Here is a 23,331-nt window from a genome sequence, read left to right as displayed (position 1 = left end):
CCATTCATATGCAATTCAGTCTTGACCCTGTGCCTCATGGGAACAGTCCAGACCGAACTGCCAAGCCAGGTCCTCCCTGGACCGGAAACAAGCATCCTGGGACTGGTTTCTGGGTATTACCCTTCATCAGCCAGGCTAGCTTGAATCCAGTGGCAGAGTGAGCAAGGGACCCATGTCTGGGCATACCCATCCCACTTAGGGTGAATAGTGCTACACAAACAAATGATGGACGGAATGCTGAATAAATCATACATTCATCCCCCAGTCAAGAGATCTGGGTTAAATTCATCGTTCTTTTGCTCACCATGCCACCCCAGTTTAAACCCAGCAATCTGTCCATCAACTGTTGTTTTTGCATTTGTCACCCCAAGTGTGACGGGTATGCCCAGACGTGGGTCCCGTGCTCTCCAAGCCACTGGAATCAAGCTATCCTGACTGGAGAGGGGTGAAACCACAAAACCAGTCCTAGGATGCTTGTTTTCTGTCCAGGGAGGACCTGGCTTGGCAGTTCGGGCTGGACTGTACCCATGAGGCACAGGGTCAAGACTGCTTTGAATATGGCTGGGTTCAAACTGGAATGGCATGGTGAGCAAAACAACGATGGATTTAGGCCCAGATCTCTGTACTGGGGTGTATGTATGACATTGTTCTGCATTCTGTCCATCAACTGTTGTTTTTGCATTTGTCACCCCGATTGGGATGGGTATGCCCAGACGTGGGTCCCGTGCTCTCCTTGCCACTGGAATCAAGCTATTTCGGCCGAAGAGGGGTGAAACCCCGAAACCGGTCCTAGTATGCTTGTTTTCAGTCCAGGGAGGACCTGGCTTGGCAGTTTGGGCTGGACTGTACCCATGAGGCACAGGGTCAAGACTGATTTGCTTATGGCTGGGTTCAAACTGGAATGGCATGGTGAGCAAAAAAAACGATGGATTTAGGCCCAGATCTCTGTACTGGGATAAAAGTGTGACATTGTTCTGCATTCTGTCCATCGACGTTTGTTTTTCCATTTGTCGACCTGAGTGGGACGGGTATACCCAGACGTGGGTCCCATGCTCTCCATGCCAGTGGAATCAAGCTATCCTGGCTGAAGAGGTGTGGAACCCCGAAACCGGTCCTAGGATGCTTGTTTTCAGTCCAGGGAGGACCTGGCTTGGCAGTTCGGGTTGGACTGTACCAATGAGGCACAGGGTCAAGACTGATTTGCATATTGCTGGGTTCAAACTGGAATGGCATGGTGAGCAAAAAAACGAAGGATTTAGGCCCAGATCTCTGTACTGGGGTTAATGTATGACATTGTTCTGCATTCTGCCCATCAACTGTTTTTGCATTTGTCACCCCGAGTGGGACGGGTATGCCCAGACGTGGGTCCTGTGCACACCATGCCACTGGAATCAAGCTATCCTGGCTGAAGAGGGGTGGAACCCCGAAACCGGTCCTAGGATGATTGTTTTCAGTCCAGGGAGGACCTGGCATGGCAGTTCGGGTTGGACTGTACCCATGAGGCACAGGGTCAAGACTGATTTGCTTATGGCTGGGATCAAACTGGAATGGCATGGTGAGCAAAAAAACAATGGATTTAGACCCAGATCTCTGTATTGGCGTGAATGTATGACATTGTTCTACATTCTGTCCATCAACTGTTGTTTTTGCATACCCAGCCCCTGTCACTCCAAAGCCAGACAGTCAAAACCTAGAGTCACACTGGATGGTTATGCAAGAAAATATCTACTTTCTAAAAGTGGTATTTTCAAACCCAGAATGTAAAAATCACCCTAACTAAAAGATGCATCTTAACATTCTGATTTTAGGCATATCAAACTATATTTTCCTCAGTGGTTTCCATGGGCAGTAATACTCATAAGATGTTATGAGTTATGAGTTATCTCCCCCTTCTATCCTATACAGATAGCCCTACAATAGTGGAAAATAAGATTGGCAGTATTCCACTATCAGGACTTGCCACATACATCAGGGCATGCCCTACCTTTCACATACACTGCACCCTACCCACAGAGGTACTTTGGGCCTACCTTAGAGGTGACTCACATGTAAGAAAAGGGAAGGCTAGGGCACAGGTCGAAATGGCAGTACTAAACTGCATGCAGGCACTGCGATGGGAGGCCTGAGACTGTTGCAAAGCGGCTTGTCTGGGTGGCACAATCAATGCTGCGAGCCCACTAGCAGCATTTGGTTTACAGGCCCAGGGCACACACGGTGCACTATACTAGGGACTTAACTGTAAACCAGATAAATCAATAGTGAAAACATCAATCCATAATAATAATGTATAAAGGGAGCCCTTGCACTTTGGTACTGAACAGCAGTGGCAAAGTGCCCAAAGCATCTAGACCAGAAGAATGAAGTCCAACACAGCAAAAACACAGGAGGCAAAGGCAAGAATGTTGCAGGGCTACAATCTAAAATGCCCTCCCCAACTGACAATCCCTAGTAGGTGGCCATGACATTATTAGGATGTAAGAACCTGGGCCCCTGATCCCATTATGTTTGATAGGTATTTGTTTTAATATACCAGATATTCCATTCTGTGCAGTACGGGCATCTGGGGGGTTAAACACTTGGATAAATCTCTCCCAGTGATAGACACTGTAAGAGGTAACTTTCAGGCTGTGGTTTATAGGGGAAACCCCATGCTGTATTTTGTCATTTTTACAACAGCCCAAATCACAGGTTCCCTGAACTGTTCAGCTTTATTGAGTCCCTTATGGGATCAGTAGCAGGTGCTTGTGCCCAGTTTATTTGTGCTTAGCAGGGGATTTCAATGCTAAATTGAACTGCCCTGTGCTAGGTAATTATATGCTACTCTCCAGGGAGCCCAATCAGAGGAGCAAAGAACTGAAATTCTTCTTAACATCATTGGACCTGCATAATGCACTTGAGATGGCTGATGTGGGCGTAGCTGGCTTGCCAACCTTTAGGGGCAGGAGTTGTTTTTCTATCATTGACTATATTTTAGTTTCCAGCAATTTTTTAGATCGACTGGTGTAGGCAATAGTTAAAAGAGAACCTGGGGACCGTAATTCATTTGCTTATAGTACAGAGAGTAGACCTAAAAAGTAAACCAGAACTCTCTAATCTGCAGGTATCCACAGATACCTTCAAAGTTTGTTGGAAACTTGCGAACCCTGTGTACACACTGGCTGAAATCATTCAGTGCAATCTAGCTTTAACTTTGGGTTGTTTATGTGATGATGACTGCAGCGGGAACATGAACATAGTAAGCTCATTTGTGGCTCTTTCTTCAAACATTAAATCGTACCTTTCAAAGCTGATAAAAGGATCAACTTTGAAACAACAAGAGGAGGGACGATAGGGTTTTTTTTCTAGGTCCAGCATACGTGCCCAGGACAATGTATTTAAGGAAGGGTATGCAGTGCTTAAGAGTAAAAATACATATAAGGTCTGAAATGTACTAGGTTCGATATGTAGGATCAACAAGTGAGTCCTATTATTCAAAGTGAGAGGGGGAGACCCCTCTTCGGAACTGGAGTCCTCACACACCCAGCAAGCTAGGTGTCATGCTTCATCATATGGGCTTGCTCCTCGTCGGGCCGGCGCTGCAATGCCCGATGGGCTCCCATAAATGGGGCTCTTTGTCGGAGATCTTTTGTCCCTGCCGTTTGGTGCAGTGGGGGTGAGGGGCCCAGTAGCGTAGATGTAGTGTGAGTGAGTTAAAACAGGTCAATTATTCCTTGAATTCTGGTACGTAAATTGCCTGATCAAAAATCAATAGAGTTGCGTAAAACTAGGGGCTATGTGCCTAGATGTCTACGTCCTACTCTCATTAGATCGACATGTTTCTTGCTTTTGTTGTCAGTAAGATCGTGGTCAATTCTTCAGGACCAGGGTATCAAATGCTATCTACACAGATTGAGAGGGGAAACCTACCTCCCACATCGCAATACAGTGGGCAATGTCCCACTGTTGTCACGGAACCTAGATCGGAAAAAAGTGACAGATATTATATTAGCTGTATGTGTCCTCGAAATTCATTTTGTAACTTATATGCCTTGTGACAGTAGCACGTAACATATTAGAAAGGTTTCCATATTCAAGTGATGTCTCACGCAATTAAAGTGTCTAGGTGCTGTATACAGTGAATGGACCAAGCACTAAGTGTTAAAACCAAATGAAACATAAAAACATAAGCAAAGCAGTAGTGGAGCATATTGTTGTAAATGCTCACCTAAGGGCCTAAATAGTTTGGCCTCATCAATTTCCGGCGGGATAAAAATGGACACCAACAGTTAGTGTCCTGTCGAAAGAAAATAAAGAAAGAAAGATACACGGTAAATGAATCAATATCCCTCCGTTAGTGCTCACAAGGGAACAGTGTTGTAACATGGAGGAGGAAAGGAGACGTAGAGGTAGATCGCCTGCACCCCCTCTGTGTATCTTACATAAAGCCTGGCTCGCAAGGGAACACGAAACAAGGCACTGGGAAACACAGTATTTGTAGTCATGTCTCGGGTGCGGTTTAATGTGCTAGCACATAAATGGGCATGGAGAGTACCTAGAAGTCTCAGCCCCCGAGGCCAATGTAGAACAGCACCAAACAATGCGAGCTGGCGGATGAGTCTCGCTATCACCTACCGGCAATCCAGAGATTGTGTGCAGGCTCACCTACCCTTGCTGCCGGAATAGGGTGAAATGGGCTGTCAGACTCGTCCCAAGTTATACCAAACCGATGCCGTGCAGATGGGGTGGGCGGGGCTGTGCATCACATGTTGTACAAGGCAGTGATTCAAAGAGGGACTACCACGTCAAAAATGGCGGCCATCTTAGCCTAGTCTTCGTTATTGTGGGGAATAGATGAATGGTGGCCATCTTAGACTGTTGTCGAGTCAAGTGTACTCATCTCATATATTCCCAATTTAAATTCAGGTTAGTAATACAATCAAGGGTGAAATTGGCAGTCATATTAGTCACTAAATATACCTGCCCAGTGTTGTGCAGTTGGTATGGGCGGGGCTATGCACCAGCCCGGTGTCATGCAGTTAGTGTGGGCGAGGCTAACTATAACATGTTATTCATGGTAGTGATTAAAAGAAGGACTACCAAGTCCAAAAAAGGGTGGCCATCTTGGCCTGGTCTCAGTCATTGTGAATACTATAGATGAGTGATGGCCATCTTGGACTGGTGACGAGTTAAATGTACTGAACTAATACGATATCCAAAAATACTCTGGGTAGTAGTAAGGTGGTAGTCAACACTGCCAACTTTAGTACAAATGGATATGTATGTGAGGTAACGGCGGAAATCCCGGACCGTTCTCGAGTCATTAAAAGTCAAGCAGTATGTCACTTCCCCTGTAATTAATTTCTATTGTTATCTAATTCGGAATTACGATGGTAAGAATCAGTGTTACAGCTGGGTGGGCCTGGTATTTGTAAGCAGAGTATCCTTATTCGCAAAGGAAATCACGAGTTAGCCAAGCTGGCCCAGGGGATGTCATCATTGAGTCCCTTGCTGTCAGTAGACAGCCTGTGGACCCATCTATGTTCAATCCTGAATAGAGCCTTTTGCGTGATCTGTGGGTGTGCTTCCAATATCAGCCATTTGATGGAGTCAGGGGAATGGTTGTGGTCCCTGAAATGTGTATACATTTTGGTCGCAACTCTCTGGCGTCGGATGTTACTCCTGTGCTCTGTGATGCGAATTTTGGCCATCCGTAATGTCATGCCTATGTATTGAAGGCCACAGGGGGAGATGATCATGTATATACAGTGCGTGATGTTGCAATTGTTGTGTCTATTTTTGTTCCATTTAAAGGTTTCCGATAGGGACACCTCTTTTGTGGTAATGTAAAACGGCACAATGTACATGTACCACTAGTACAGGTAGTGGCCGATGACTGGAGGCAAATCCCAAAGCTGTCTTTGGTCTGTGGGGTGTGTTTGTTTTTGGCGGGTGTTAATCAAGATATCCTTGAGGTTTCTAGTGCGTCTGAATGCAAATCTAGGGGCGGGGATCTGTAGGTCACCCGTGTTCAGTATGCTCCAATGTTTTTTAACAATGCGTTTTATTCTGTTTGATTCAGGGATGAATGATGTCACACAGGTCAGGGTGTCGGCAGAGGGCTTCACGTGGGTTATTCCTTGCTCCTTTCATGGAAGTATTTATCTGACGCTCTGGGTAGCCACACTCTTTCAGGTTGGTGGTCAAAGACTGTGCTTCTGATTTGTAATCTGTAATGGAGCTGCAGTTCCGTCTAATACGGAGGATCTAGCCCACAGGTAAATTATCCCTGAGTGATTTAGGATGATAGCTGCTATATAGTAATAACCTATTCCAGTCTGTAGGTTTTTTATACAGTGTGGTGTTTAATGAACCATTGTCCAGTCTGATGTTAAGATCAAGGAACAGTATGTCAGTGGCTGAAACAGTGTGAGTGAACCTCAGGTATTCATTTTGGTTATTGACCCATAGCACAAAATTCTCACAGGTAGGCAGGTCCCCTTTCCAAAAGATGAGGATATCATCAATGAATCGTTTCCATAGTAACAGATTGTTTATATATGGATTGTTGGGGTTCCTGATTACTTCATCCTCAAAGTGTGACATATACAAACAGGCCACACTAGGGGCAAAGGTACTCCCCATCGAAGTACCTTGTGATTGATGATACAATTGATCTTTAAACTCAAAAAAGTTTTATGTTAATGCTAACGTTGTGCATTCCACTATGAAAGTGATCGGGTCAGGGACGTCCATTCGATTTTACCCAAAGCAGTTTCTATGACTGCTAGCGTAGCTTGTTGGGGAATGTTCGTGTATGGAGCCTCCACATCAAGGGTCATGAGGTAATCTATATCATTGCTGTTGGGTACTTCCTAAATGATGCGGAGGATGTCAGTGGTGTCTCTCACGTAGGATGGCGTCTGTTTCACTAGAGGCTGAAGCAAGTGATCACAGAATTTAGACAAAGACTCAAGTAGTGAGCCAATGCCTGACACAATTGGGAGTCCTGGGGTGGGTGTGATGCCTTTGTGTATTTTCGGGAGTGTGTAAAAGTATGGTATTCTAAGTTCTTTTGCAGTCAAGAAATCAGCCTCCTTTTTATTGATCCATTCGTTGGTGACTGTTTCATGGATCATGCTGGTAATCTTAGATGTCAATCTATTGGTGGGGTCTTCTGTTATTGCAGTATAGTACTTTGTAATTTGTAATTGTTTTAGACATTCTGTATCACAGTAAATGTAAATGTGATACTTGTATAGCGCACTACTCATGCCTGAATAGTTGACTGGATGACAGTGGCACCGCCTTTGTCGGCCTGCTTTATGGTGATCGTCATGTCATCAGCCAGAGATCTGGCAGCCGCCAGGTCTGTTTTAGACAGATTGTGAAATGGTTTGTTGTTGTAGGGGTTAGCCAATTCATTGAGTACGGCTTTTTCAAATGCTAACACCGCCACAGGAATCATACAGTTGCCAGGTGTGAATGTAGAGGGGTTATGTAACCCTGTGTCAACCTGGCCGTCAGTGGGTCTGTCTTGAAAAAAGTGTTTTAGGCGAACCTTTCTGAAGAAGTTCTGTAGTTCACATTGAGCTCTGAATTTGTCAATCTTGGGGGTGGGGACAAAGCCTTTCTTTAGAACCAGTGTTTCTGTCTCAGTAAGTGGTCTGTGTGGTAGATTTACTATCAATTCTTCTGACCTCTTTTCTTGCTCCTCGTTTCTATGTTGTGCGGAGGTTGTTCCTGCCACTGTACTTGCTTTTGCCCTCCTCTTCTTGTGGTTCAAATTTTCAAAAAAGGTGACCAATCTTCACCCAGTTGCTATCGGCCAATTTCTCTCATAGACATCCCAGTTAAAATCCTTGGGAGGGATTTATATAATAAGATCATCGAGTGGGTGGAACGATAAGATTTTGAATCCATGTCAATATGGTTTTCAAAAACATATTGGAACTTAGGAGCAGTGCCTGAATCTTAGCTTAATATTGGGCAAATACACTGTAGCGAAGCGCACCCTCACGTACTTAGCGTTCATGGATCTAACTATGACGTTTGATTGCATAAATCGATCCAAGCTTTGGCTAATACTACTAGAAATGGGGATGGAGAAATCATAGGTACATCTTTTGGCATCCATCACTGCACATGAATACAAAGATCAAAGTGAGGTCTGGTCAAAGTGGAGAGCTCACAAGAGAGATCCACATCAGGAGCATGGTACTACAGGGGTGCGTACTTGCTCCTTTGCTGTTCATCTTGTATACAAACAAACTGGGCTCTTATCTAACATCATGTACACCAGATGTTCCTATGGTCCTCGGTATCCCATACCCTGTTTTGTTGTATGCAAATGATGCAGTCCTGCTGATATGCACCCCAAAAGTCCTGAGAGTGTTGGTCAACTAATTTGTGTAGTTTATGGGAAACCTTAATTTGTTGACCAACTTACCTAAATCTTTCACCATGACTTGTGGCCAGAAAAGCAACAAACTCTCCAGTATCTGGGTTGGAACAAAATGTCTAGCTAGTACTGACACATTTTCCTATCTAGAGTGGTCTTTAGCTCCAATGGCTCATGGTTACCCAAGATAATTGAGCGGAGAACTAAGCTCTTGATAAAGCTGGATTCTTATCTTATTGTATCTTACCATCCATAAGAATCCTCCGGTCGACTGGACCTTTTTACCTGCTGAATAGTGTGAAGGGAAGAAAATCCAATTTCTCAATATAGCCAATTTCTTCAGCTTATACTCCAAAAATCTGAGTTTCAAGTTTTTGGGGTTTATTACAAAGCCAAAAATAATTGCACATACAAGCACCTCATCACAAGGTTAAGGAAGTAACTGGGCACTAATACAAAGAATATCCTACGTAGGAGTCTCATGCGACTCAGAATAAGAAGAATAGTTAGTTCCAGAAGCATTAGGCAACCAATAACTGCTCCAATCTCTATGTTAGAAGTCATTAACCTAAAAAGAAAAGCAATTAGTCTATCCCTACACTATCTCTAAAATGACATCCCAACTTATCATTTTCCCCAGGCAAGAGAGAAAAGGTGTCAGTAGTGAAGACTTCCTTAGAAGTCTACTCACTTTGCTTAAATCAATAGCCAAAGCTATAGAGTTCGTTCTCAGATGCTCCGTCTAGCTTCCCTTCTAATCCTCGACTGTTCAACCTTCGGGGCACTGTCCATAATTCAAAATCACAAAATCATAGAACACGCCCTCGTCACACCTCTTCAGCCAGGTCTTCCCCTGTACTTTTCCATCAAAACTCTTACTTCATCCAAAGATGGTTGGAGTGACCTTGGGTCCCAGGCACCTTCTCCGCTGAAAGTATCATATCTGCATTCCAGTGTGCTCCCATGGTTGCTTCTCCTACCATCCTAACTCCTAAAACAAAGGGTTAGTCTTCATAATGAGCTAGGTGTCCTTGCAACTGCAACAGAAACATGAGAACGAGAAACTTTCCACTCTCTGAGATCTGCTGACTTTTCTAATACCCAGAGCCTTTCCAATGGAAACAGTTTTAGGCCTACAATATTCAGCTAACATAAGAACGAATAGGCCTTTTCTTAAACGTATATGCAGTCAGGCCTTTGCATTTAAATATGCATTTCTAAAATCACATTAAAAGCATTGATTTCATTATACTTCATACATGGATAAACAAAACTACACGTGCAGACTTTAATATGGTGCACATTTAAACCGAATGCATCACCTTATACGTGAACTAATTCATTATGCATCATCTAAAATACATTTTCGATTAAGCACTACATTTATCTTCCTAATTGACATGATTATACTTCTATTCGCACTATTATATGCTACTTTAGTACTACATTTCTAATACCACACGTTAATATTTTCCCTCTGAATATATATGATGCACCCCTACAGTTTCAGAATAACATGGCGCTCTATCACTCTCTAGGGCAACTGGCTCACTTTTTAGTCTACCGTCCCCACCAGAGGGTCGAGCGTTCACACCCATGATATAAATTTATTCTAGTCAATGTGTACCAGTTGCTACGTATGGGATGAGAGTTTGGAGCATTAGGGATGTATCTGCTATCCATACAGAAGAAAATAGTTTTGTCGCAAACTCTTATCTATTCTCCTTTCCTCACCCAACTTCATTTGCTACAGCGATCTGGGGCTAAGTTACACATGTGATCTAGTACACATCTGCTCCACTTTGCTATGGCTCTCGATATGGAAAAATAATGAAGCATCCCTAACAAAAGATGTGATAAAAGATTTTGCTTTATCCCGCTGTGGATCATGACAATACCTTTAGCAATTACTTCTGCACAAGGAGAAGAAGATAGGAATGTTCTTTACTGTTCTGTTTTCAGGCAGACACAATAAAATACCTACTTTGCTTTCCTTTTAGGCTTTCAGCACAACTTAGAATCGCTTGTCTGCCCATGCAATAATAATTTTAAACAGTTCATGCTTCATTTCACCTTTTTCTGTGTTTTTTTGTATCAGAAATATGCTAAAATGTTTTAATACCATTCATCAAATATAGAAATCTGACACATTGTACACAGTAATTTCTTTTTCTGAAAGAGATGCATAATGATGCTGATAGAGCCCAGTGATATTCTGGAAATTGCAGGGGTACATCATATTCACAAATATTCCGTACCCGCATATACTCTTATGACTGTTAACTTTAGTTAGTGAATTATGTTGTAATAATCGATGGTAAATGAAGCGATAGAAATGAGTCGTGCCAATTCAAGAGAAGTAAAATGGCATTCATGTAATTCTCGATGTTCATTGCAAATGCCCAATATAGTAGCTCATGTGTAATGTAATGCATTAGGTTTAAACATGCACCATAAAGTCTGCACATGTAGAAATGATTCATTGTGCCTCAATGTAATGAAATGTAGTGCTTGCAGATGTAACATTTCTAAATGCGTGTTTAATTTGATGTCAAAGGCCTTGTTGGAGTTTTTGCTCTTCTGTGCTATGAAAGGCCTATTTATATTTCTTATGTTAGCTGGTTTGTGTAGGCCTGAAATGCATTTTCCCCTGGTAAAGCTCTCATTTAGAGGCAGTCAGCGAAACTCATCTGCGTGCAAGGTTGTTCTGTTCTCATGATTCTGTTGCAGGTGCAAGGACACTGTCCTCGTTAGTTAGACTAACGCCTTCTGTTTTAGGAGGTAGGTATGGAGGAGACCTGCTTCAAAGTATTCAGGAATGCCGATTATTGGGAGCCGATATTCTTCCTTGCTGAAGAAGCCTGAGACCCAAGGACACACCAACCGTCGCTGGACCGAGTACAAGTTATGGTGGAAAATTACCTACGAGAGGTGCCTAGCCAGAGGAGGTGTTTCAGGGGCGTGTTCTATCGATTGTGTATTTTGTATTAAGGACAGTGCCATGAGGGATGAACTAGCAGAGAGTCATTAGAGGGTAGAAGGAAGGGATCGATTTCAGAAGGAAGTCTTAGAACGAACTCTGTAGTTTTGGCTACTGACCCTTACAACGTGAGTGCACTTCTTAGGAAGTCTTCACGAGCTGACACCTTTTCTGAATCTTGCCTGGGAAATGCTAAGTAGGGATGCCACTTTAGTGATAGTGTAGGGACAGATTAATTAACTTCTTTTACAGCCACTAATGAAGACTAATATCGATGTTGGTGCAGTTATTGCCTGTTTAGTATTTCTGGAGTTGCTAATTTTTTTTATGCTGCAACGGATTAGACTGAGTCGTAGAGTGGGCTTTGTGTTAGTACCTATTTATTTTTACAACCTCGTTATGAGGTGTTTGTATGTTCAGTTATTTTTGGCTTTGTAATAAAACCCCTAAATTGAAATTCAGAGTCAGTGATCTTTTCTGAGTGTGCTAATTGATCCATGCTAGTTGTCCTGAATTTATAGTTTCTCCCCTGTACACTTTTCAGCAGGTAATAAAGATCCTGTCGACCGAGGATACTCAGTAAACTTGTGTAGTAGAATCCGGCGTTATCAGTGATATCTGTTTTTATGTAAGCCTTAAGGGACACTGCGTGTCCTATGCAAGTGAGGAAATTCCTTTGCATCTGCACCTGCACCATATTACAGACGCGGGTGCAGAGGCAAAGAAGCTGTGAGGGGGTGCACTCACAGTGCACCATCTTCTAGGTGGTGCACTGTAAGTGTGCCCCCTGAGAGCAGCCCTCTGGAGGGGAGAAAGGGGAACCCCCCAGACATCCCCTTACAGGCGGGTGCAGTCAGTGACTGATAAATAAATCCTTTTTGTAAAGCGCGAACTACTCACCCTTATGGGTCTCAAGGCGCTGGAGGCCGTCGTGTAAATTAAGTGAGCTGTTGCCCAGAGTCACATGGTGCTAAGCTGAGCTGCTGCCAGTGCTGGGGATCGAACCGTGAACCTTGTGCTCCGAAGTCAGCTGCCCTGGCCACTGCGCCACACCTCTCCACCTGCAAGGCTAACTGCTCCCTGGTTCCACAAGAATGCGAGGTTGCACCTGTCCTGGGGCAGCGCATACACAGTGATAGGGCTGCATTGTCACTGTTTGTGCCTGGCGCACCTTTTAAAAGGTGTGCCTGGCACAAACAATGACAATGCGTAATATGGCCCCGGATCTTTAACTTTTTATTCCCCTACTCATTTTGCCTCCATGCCTCCTTTCACTTTCTATCCTTTTTTAATCACTACTAGCCTTCCGATTTCTGACCTTCTCCTTACTTTGTCTATTCCCCTTCTATCTTTTGACCATCTTGACTACTTTCACCTCATTCTCGATTATCCATGCCCTGCTCTCTTAACCCCTACTATACTCTCCTTCTCATCCCCTTCCTCAAGCCCTGCCCCTCTCTACCATGCTCCTCGCCCTGATCCCCTGCCCGCTACCTTTCTCTCTTCTCATCTTTCTCCCCCAATCCTCACACCCTCCTTACTTTTTGCCACTCCTGCCCATCAGCCAACTGGTTCTATCTTGGATCATTTCTTTTGTACCAACTCCCATTGCAATTCCAGTTTTTGATGTTAGACTGCTACTTTTATCACACAAGTTCTGTTTTTTTCCATATGTTCCATATAATTCTGTTATCTTTTACTCTCTCATGTGGTTTCTCAGTAAAGCATGCTGGCACCCAAAGGTAGAGTGGTGCTATGGAAAGATGTAAAATAAATACAGCCCAGGAGTTGGATCAAAACTATTGGGTACACTCAAGATTGAGAGAGGTGAAACCCACTGGAAGGATCTGCTTCTTAAAATGATTATAGTCAATTATTCATATTAATGACGTTTTGTAGAGTGCGCAGCTACCGAAATGGATTTCCGGGTGCTAGGCCTTGACAAGGTACGTTATCAGAGTGATGGGCTGGTTTACTCAAACAACCAGGTCAATTGTGGTTGTCAAACGTTCTGTTACTGAGTAAACACATTTCTGCAGTAGTTAAAAATATAACTTCCCACTACAACTATCAAAACATATTCTCCATTTATGTACATGTCTTACTAGACACCAGTGATGGTCATGATTCTGTCTCAGCTCCACTATACAAATGCCATCATCAGCAGCCCGCCAATATATAGGATATTCATCTTACCAAAATCAAGTAACAGAGAAGTCAGGGCAATCTTCAAACTGATCAAGTGTGATAACACCATATTAGCTCTTAAAATAGGGTTTTTATGAGAACATGTTAAAAATCAGATGTGTTGTTTGGGACATCAACCTGTGATCTGACAAAGGTTATTTTTGTGTGGTGAAGCAACTCAAGAGAAGCATAAGGTAAGGTATATCGATCACGAATAAGATAAACTGTTGAACCGATTCAACTGTCGCTTACTGGTTTCAGCCAGTTTCAACTGGTTTGTGCAGGTTTCCACCTATTATTCCTTGTTTCAAACAGTTTCCGTTGGTTCTGTCTAGTTTGAATTGGGTTTAGTTGGCTTCAGCTAGATTGACAGATTTCAGTTACATTTTATTCGTACTGATTTCAAATGGTTCTTACTGGTTTTAGCAGCGACGTTTCAATGGATTGTCAAAGTGGGCGTCTAGGGTCCCAGCATTTCAGGGGGGGCCTGGATAGAGTGAGCTCTTTCCTGGAGAGGGTCTTGCCATGATGACCTTGAATAATTCTTCACAAATTGCTTTGAATACCTTTTACCTTTAATTTATTTTAAATGTGGGTGATATGTGGGTGTCTATTACAGACATTTTGCAGAGAAATGTGTTTTAGGAGAAAAGGGAGGGTGCTCTATGGGCATTCCATCCAGGAGGACAAAGAGCCCTCAATTAATGAGGCAATTTATCTCATGAGGCAATTCATCTCATGAGGCAAATCATCTCATGAGGCAATTCATTTCATGAGGCAATTCATCTCATGATGCAAATCATTTCATGAGGAAATTCATCTCATGAGGCAATTCATCTCATGAGGCAAATCATCTCATGAGACAATTCATCTCATGAGGAAAATCATCTCATGAGGCAATTGTCTTCCAGTGGATCTTCAGTGGTGCCTGACTATATAACATCAGCGAAGGTTTCTAATTGTTGACAGCAGTGTTGCAGGGTTATAGTTACATTTAATATCCATGACAGTGCCTGTACTTTCTGAGTGGAAGTGCTGCAACCTTCCCTTCCCTTGTAATTCCTATGAGAATATCTAGTTGCTGATAGTGGTACTGGGGACCTTAGTCTCCATACAAGCTCTATGAAAGCATGTCTTTATAGAACTGCAACAAGTGTCTCTTTGCTGTCTTTGTGACAACATTTAGTTCCTCCCTGTGGTGCTGGTACTTCCGTCTCCTAAGGAATGTCAGTGAGGACACCTGTACGATGTCATTTTTTTGTAACTTTTGCACTTGACCTAATGGCATGTGTGATGACTTCATTTGTCATCCACAATATCATTTGTGATACCAAGTGTGATGTCACCAGTGATATCATTGATGATATCATATGTGATGTGATCAGTGTGTGAGAGAGGGGGAAGTTATGGATGTGCAGCTTTCCTTGGCTTATTTCTATGATTATTTAGGTTTGGATGGCACCTGCAGAGCTACTTCAAGTGTAGTATTTTAAGGGATTCTAACATGTGTCAGTTCATGATCATTCTGTACATCCATAATATCCCTTTACCAAATGTCAGTGAATTGCTTGAATGGTGTAAAGAAACAAGACAGCAGCATTTTCCGTCTCTACACCCAGGATCTGAATCAACATCCCTGTATCCATCAGGACCGCCCCCGCGCTGCTCCAATTAAGGAAAGTGTTGATGAGTCATTTCTTTGAAGAACACTACATCACAAAGTATTAATCATCCATAACCCATCTTCCTCTGCTATCACTCTTTATCTTTATGCTTGTCTTTGACCATGAACAGCGCTCAACTACCTTTTAACTACGTTCTCCCTATAGAGACCTCTGATCCCAATATCAATTAGCCGCAGCCTAATGGTGGGTCCTTTGTTAGAACCTGTGTCCACTACCCATGCGCTCAGTACCCAAAGTAACAAGAGCGGGAGTGGTGCTTTTTACTAGCAACCCCCTCAACCCCCCGCCTACCCACACCCTAAGCTCCTGGGGCCGGTCGAGCAGCAATCAGCCAGGGCTGATTGCTGTTCCCAGTCCGGCCCTGGGGGCTGGCGGGTCTGGTCATACCTGCACAGCACATGCCTCTCGCCCACACTTGGCGCCAGTACCTCTTGTTGCAGTACACTGTGCCCAATAGTTACTGGGTCCAAAGCATGGACTTCAGCATTGTCCTGACCTGTGCCTAGAGAAAAAGGCGGTGCCCTCTTTTGAAAGGTCTTCTGCAGTTCAGTTATAAAAAGTTTGAGTATACTTTTTTTTAGTAATTCAGTGACAAGTGTTACTTTTCATGAAACGTGTTTTTTCACACTCCCCGGTGCGCCCTCGCCCAGCTGGGGTGGTGCAGGCCCACCCTGTCTCACATGGTGCGCCCTGGCCAAGCTGGGGTGGTGCAGGCTCACCCTGTCTCACATGGTGCGCCCTGGCCAAGCTGGGGTGGTGCAGGCCCACCCTGTCTCACATCGTGCGCCATGGCCCAGCTGAGGTGGTGCAGGCTCACCCTGTCTCACATGGTGCGCCCTGGCCAAGCTGGGGTGGTGCAGGCCCACCCTGTCTCACATGGTGCACCCTGGCCCAGCTGGGGTGGTGCAGGGCCACCCTGTCTCACTTGGTGCGCCCTAGCCCAGCTTGGGTGGTTCAGGCTCACCTTGTCTCACATGTTGCGCCCTGGCCCAGCTGGGGTGGTGCAGGGCCACCCTGACTCACATGGTGTGCCCTGGCCCAGCTGGGGTGGTGCAGGCCCACCATGTCTCACATGGTGCGCCCTGGCCCAGCTGGGGTCGTGCAGGCCCACCCTGTCTCACATGGTGTGCCCTTGCCCAGCTGGGGTGGTGCAGGCCCGCCCTGTCCCACATGGTGTGCCCTGGCCCAGCTGGGGTGGTGCAGGCCCACCCTGTCCCACATGGTGTGCCCTGGCCCAGCTGGGGTGGTGCAGGCCCACCCTGTCTCACATGGTGTGCCCTGGCCCAGCTCGAGTTGTGCAGGCCCACCCTGTCCCACATGGTGCGCCCTGGCCCAGCTGGGGTGGTGCAGGTCCACCCTGTCTCAGATGGTGTGCCCTGGCCCAGCTCGGGTGGTGCAGGCCCACCCTGTCTCACATGGTGCACCCTGGCACAGCTGGGGTGGTGCGGGCTCACCCTGTCTCACATGGTGTGCCCTGGCCCAGCTAGGGTGGTGCAGGGCCACCCTGTCTCACTTGGTGCGCCCTGGCCCAGCTCGGGTGGTGCAGGCTCACACTGTCTCACATGGTGTGCCCTGGCCCAGCTGGGGTGGTGCAGGCCCACCCTGTCTCACATGGTGTGCCCTGGCCCAGCTGAGGTGGTGCGGGCTCACCCTGTCTCACATGGTGTGCCCTGGCCCAGCTGGGGTGGTGCAGGCTCACACTGTCTCACATGGTGCGCCCTGGCCCAGCTCGGGTGGTGCAGGCCCACCCTGTCTCACATGTTGCGCCCTGGCCCAGCTGGGGTGGTGCAGGGCCACCCTGTCCCACATGGTGCGCCCTGGCCCAGCTGGGGTGGTGCAGACCTACCCTGTCTCACATGGTGTGCCCTGGCCCAGCTCAGGTGGGGCAGGCTCACACTGTCTCACATGGTGCGCCCTGGCCCAGCTCGGGTGGTGCAGGCCCACCCTGTCTCACATGTTGCGCCCTGGCCCAGCTGGGGTGGTGCAGGGCCACCCTGTCCCACATGGTGCGCCCTGGCCCAGATGGGGTGGTGCAGACCTACCCTGACTCACATGGTGCGCCCTGGCCCAGCTCGGGTGGTGCAGGCTCACACTGTCTCACATGGTGCGCCCTGGCCCAGCTCGGGTGGTGCAGGCCCACCCTGTCTCACATGTTGCGCCCTGGCCCAGCTGGGGTGGTGCAGGGCCACCCTGTCCCACATGGTGCGCCCTGGCCCAGCTGGGGTGGTACAGACCTACCCTGTCTCACATGGTGTGCCCTGGCCCAGCTCGGGTGGGGCAGGCCCACCCTGTCTCACATGGTGTGCCCTGGCCCAGCTCGGGTGGTGCAGGCCCAACCTGTCCCACATGGTGCACCCTGACCCAGCTGGGGTGGTGCGGGCTTACCCTGTCTCACTTGGTATGCCCTGGCCCAGCTGCGATGGTGCAGGCCCACCCTGTCTCACATGGTGCACCCTGGCCCAGCTCGGGTGGTGCAGGCTCACCCTGTCTCACATGGTGTGCCCTGGCCCAGCTGGGGTGGTGCAGGCCCACCCAGTCCCACATGGTGCACCCTGGCCCAGCTCGGGTGGTGCAGGCTCACCAGGTCTCACATGGTGCGCCCTGGCCCAGCTCGGGTGGTGCAGGCTCACCCTGACTCACATGGTGCACCCTGGCCCAGCTGGGATGGTGCAGGCCCACCCTGTCCCACATGGTGTGCCCTGGCCCAGCTGGGGTGATGCAGGCCCACCCTGTCCCACATGGTGTGCCCTGGCCCAGCTGAGGTGGTGCAGGCCCACCCTGTCTCACATGGTGCACCCTGGCCCAGCTCGGGTGGTGCAGGCTACCCTGTCTCACTTGGTGCGCCCTGGCCCAGCTCGGGAGGTGCAGGCTCACACTGTCTCACATGGTGCGCCCTGGCCCAGCTGGGGTGGTGCAGGCTCACCCTATCTCACATGGTCCCAGCAATGTTTTTTCACAACACGGTTTGTGAACAGAGAGTTGGGTCATGAACCCCTAAAATGACGAGCTGATCACTGCCAATTTAGCTTCGGAGCTCAGGTTCAATTTTCTGCCATGTATGTTTACAAATTCTATCATTCTGGTCTTTCCAAAGGGTGAATGGATTTACAGTAATCCCCCAAAATGTTTTTTACCCGAAGCACCGATAATCCTTGCGCTGTTCCTGCTCCCTGACAGCCGGAAGCCTGCCCTCCCAATGCCTCTGAAGATGTCATGCACTCTGCTCTTCAAAGCCACAAATGCTTCAGATGTCCCACTTAACCGGGATTACTTCTGGGACCGAGATGTACATTGATAACAAACATCCTTTTAAGTACACTTTAATGGTTTAATCTGACTCCTTCACATTCGCCAATTGATAAGCTTCCCCAATTCAAACAAAAAGATTTGAGAGCCTGTTTAAGCAGCTTTACATTCCTTTTGGTGTAAAGCCAAGTTCTACATGCAGACACGCACCCTGCCTTGTATACCTGTGCACCCCTTTACGTTTCCAATGCTGTTTTAGGTCCCTAAAACATATATATATATTTTCAAAGTAAGTTATAGCCATGTTGTTAATGTTTACACTGCCTTTTCTTCTGCTGTCAACAAATATGGGCGCCCCAATCTCGTCCCCTGATTTTATTTGCCACAGAGAGCTAAACCTCCCCCATGTCTGTGACTTTATTAGATCCAGACCAGCTCTATTCTGGTTGAGGATTTGGAGGAACGATTCAGCATCCCTAACACAAGACATAATCAAAGATTGTCTCAAATGCGATCATGCCTTATCAATTCCTTGGCTCGCTGGAGTTCAAAAAACATTGAGCTCTGTGAATAGGGGTGATCTTTTCTCCGACCCAGCCAGAGTTGAACCGAAAGATAAGGTAGTGGTCAAACCAGCACTCTATGCACTTTTTGATACAGAGAGAATGGAAAGGGAAATTTCCAAACCTACCATTGTTAGATACATGGAGAATGATTTGTGTAAGCAATCATTTCCACTTTATCTTACCCTTCCCTTGTCTAACTGGGAAAGGTCTCTGTTATTCCGACTTAGGGCAGGCTCTTTAAAACCCTTGTTGGGCTTTCCACTGGGTTACCATCACTCAACTGAATATAACCCATGCCCATGTGATGGAACCAGTACACAGAACGAATTGCACTTTCTATTTTTCTGTAAATTTTATCTAAAATATATTAATTGGTTTTTAACGCCCTATTTTAAGAAACGAAGACCCCTCTCATTGAGGGAATCCTGTCTAATGTTATTTTCCCTGGACACGGACGAATTAATTTTTCGCACCAGCACTTTTCTGAGACTTATAATATCTGTACGTAAAATGATGGAAAATCCCTGAACAACAGCTGTGTTGCCTTTTTATTAATTTGAAATTGCATCTTGGATTACTGTGTAAATTTGGTTTTAGGTGTGTACTTTTATGGATTTTATGAAATTCGAATAAAGGTAATTTGATTGATTGATTGATTATTTTCATGCAGGTGGTAACTCACAAAGGCCTACGAAAGACCAAAAGCATGCCTGTTGACATTAGCTAAAGCACTGGTTGGACAATGGTTTAATCCTTGGTATTACATGTTTCACTGAATTCTGAGTGCCAACCCTACACCACCTTCCTGAGTAACCCTTGGTCAGCTCTATTGATCTACTCTGAGGGCCAAGTGCTAAAGGTTTGCACTTGGAGGTCATTTTTGGTCCAACAGTAAGGCAAGCCAGAGAATCACAAAGGTCAAAAACTCTCAGTGTCACCATATGAGCCCGGTAACCTCAGATTGCACCGATCCTGAAAAATGTATCACGTTGTTGAGGGATACTACTTGAGGGATCCTGTCCTCTGCTGCCGATTGGCAGCAGAGGAGAGGAGCAGTGGCTGACAGGATGCTTCAAAGCACGCAAGTCACTTTGGTCGGCACTCTTGCACCGGCCAAAGGACATGAACACTTTAAAGCTCTTCACTCAGCTGTCTTAGAAATATGGGTGAAGACCAAGCACTGGCCTCCGGGGCCTGAAAGAGCTTCCACTCCATCCAATCCAGGTGCTTCTCTCATGCTGGTTAACAGCATGAGAGAAGTGTCTGGATTGGTTAGAGGAGCTCGACTTCAGATTCAGAAGTGAAACACCGAGGATGGAGGACGTGCCACCGTGGGTAAGTACTATTTATTTTATTTCTTTAAAATGTTATTCTAGTGGGTTTTCTCCACTTTTGGAGAGAGTCTGGTGGTTTACTTTGGGGTTTTGGAAGGAGGGGATGTATTATTTAGTTTTTTTGCGAAGTGGTGGGGCACTTCTCTCGCCTCACCACTTCAAAGAGTACCAGCTGCCCCTGCCGCTATGATACTCTTATGACCACTATGGCAGCTACTAAGACGCTATTATAGGCACTTCAATACATAAATAAATACTTAAACATGCTTTGCACACTGACCTAATTCACTTGCAGTGATATTGACCTGTTCTTGTAGGTGGTAAATAAAAGAACCCAGGACCATTTGCCGCAATCATTAGGTTTTGCTTACTCATTTTCATGAGGTCTGAGGTTTAGAGTAGGGATGTCCAAGGTTGACACTAGAGGGCTGGAGAAATGCTAGATTTTCATGGTATTCAAATGAGGTAAATCCACCAAGGGATTATCTAAATGTCAATCATTTCTATGGCAATTGGTAATCTGGTATTCTGCCATGACACTGACCACTTACGTAAATTTAGACACTGCTGAGCAGAGGAAGGTAATCAATCAATCAATCAGGCGTTTGTTGAGCGTGACTACTCACCCGTAAGTGTCTCAAGGCGCTGGAGGGGGAGGTGAGGGGCGGTGGCGGCTCCACCACTAAGGCGAAGTAACGTCGCCCCACTACTTTTCAGCAGTGTAAAAAAAAATGATAACTCATGTTATCATTTTTTTTTCCGCGCTACAGCAGCTTTGTGGGGCGGGACGGGGCTGCTCTGTTGACAGAGGAGCAGGGGGAGGAGTGGCGGGCACTCTCTAATTGCGCATGAATGTTTGGCCGGCTTCTTGGGCCAGTCAAACAGTCATGCACACTTTGCATGATCTCCACCCAGGCTGCATTACAGCCTGGGTGGAGAACATGCCCCGTCTGAGCGCCGAACCACGGCATTCAGACCAATCACAATACTGCATTGCAGCGTTGTGTTTGGCTTAGGGGAGCCTGGGTGCTTCCTGCTTCCGATCAGACAGCGGAGAGACGTCGAGGAGAGATGCCGTTGTCAGGTTAGTTTATTTTATTGCACACCCAACCAATCCCTCCACGCCCCCGCCCCGCAACCCCCGATTCGGATGTGGGGCAATGGAGAGTAAGCATACAATCTCACAACTGTGTGTAGATGATCTGCTTTAGCTACAGTGCTCAGATTGTGTAAGCACTTCTTAGTTGTTACTAAGGATGAGTGTCATTGCACACTTTTTCCTGCATATTATAGCGAAATTCTATCAGATTTTCTTGAAACTGGGCTTTTAGCATTACATGTGTTTTGCTGATGTTGCAACAGACTTTTTTTCAGGAGACTAGTTTGAGAAAAATGTGTCTAGATATTTTCATAGACAACAAGTCTCGCACATGCAAGGATGATGCGAAATTGCAGCATATTAAACTTCAAGTAGTTTAGAGCATTTATTGTGAACCCGAAATTCTGGAATTCTGTCGGTTTCGCCAGCGTAATTAACATTTCTCCCAGGCTTAGTGGTCACCTGTTAAAATAAGATCTCAACGATAATGTCGCACTTCAGTTCTTGATTTACCTATCCAACACACACAGTACACCAACAACACAGCAAACCATTTTGCAACATATTTGTGTGTCTCAAAGAAAAAAGGGTTGACCTGCTTCCAATTTCCACAGTCATTCCTCAATAGAATACTGTTTGGCCACGTGTTTTTCACAAGTTTTTGAGTGGATTTTCATCTTATGGTATATCCCTTCATATTACACTTATATGTTTTGTGTTATATTGATGTGGCGAAAATAGCAAAATAAATTTGAGAAAGGGGCACGGCCAAGAACAAGATGGTATAGGACACACATCCCAGAGTTCTGGATTCCGATCCTTGCTCCAGGCAGTAATCTTTTATCAACGCCCCTCCCCCCCCCCATGGTGCCCTCCTGCCTTGAGGTATCTCTAAGAGCCACAGGAGAGCGACAACACCACAAACAGCACGGCGGCCCAGCGGCAAGGTGAAGGAGGCGACAAGAGTCACTCCACGCATGATGGCCAGGGCCGGACTGGGAACCAAAACCGGCCCTGGCAAAGTGCTCAGTTGGTCCTCTGGGCGTTTGGGGGTGCGGCCGAGCTGTTTGTCAGGGTGTGGAAATATGGATTTTTCTGATCAGTTATGTCCCCTATCTTGGACCCCAACGGTTTCATGTATGAATCACAAATACATGTATGTTCCCTCCAGTTCCAGTTATGAAGACGCAAACACATGTGCGTCCACCGTCAACATGTCCTCTGTCAGATCCGCCATGAATAGGCCGGATATTCCATTCCTAAGTATAAAAGGCCACCGGCTTTATATGGTTCACTTATGCCATTTTTCAGTCCAGGCAAGTAGGCCCTGATTCTGTCATCGAACTCTTCTTGCCTTCTGCCTCTGAAAGCTCCAGTCTGAGCCTGCATCTGTGACCATGAACTTTGTCTCATTCTCTGCGCGGCTCACGAAGCCTGACATCAGCCTGCTGCCTGCCAAAAACTGTATTTCACCTTCGAGTTATCTGCTCCGTTCCCTGCCCGATGCATTCCTGTCTAGCAGTTTAAGTAAACATTCTTCCAGCTACCGAGCAAAGGCTCGGCTTCTCTGTCTTTATGAAAGTAATTCATAGCCCTATTGCTATGTAAGATTTCCGCCCTCGCATCTAGTGTAGACACTTAGACGCTTGTACACGCACTAATGGTCAGTACAGTCAGTATAGAATAAGATTCTACTCGAAGAGACCTCTCTTTTGGATAACTTAGTTCTTTAAACATAGGATGGTAGATATGATTTGGGATTAGGTTGACTTGACCCTCCAGACTTCGGTCGCCACATGTAGAGCTAAATGTCAAGTCCCCTTCACCCCCTAGTTGCACGTCAATCACACGTCATGC

Source organism: Triturus cristatus, chromosome 5_2 (genome assembly GCF_964204655.1).
Source record: "Triturus cristatus chromosome 5_2, aTriCri1.1, whole genome shotgun sequence".
Lineage (NCBI taxonomy): Eukaryota > Metazoa > Chordata > Amphibia > Caudata > Salamandridae > Triturus > Triturus cristatus.
The sequence above is the reverse complement of the archived record's forward strand: the minus strand, read 5'-3'. Positions refer to the sequence as shown.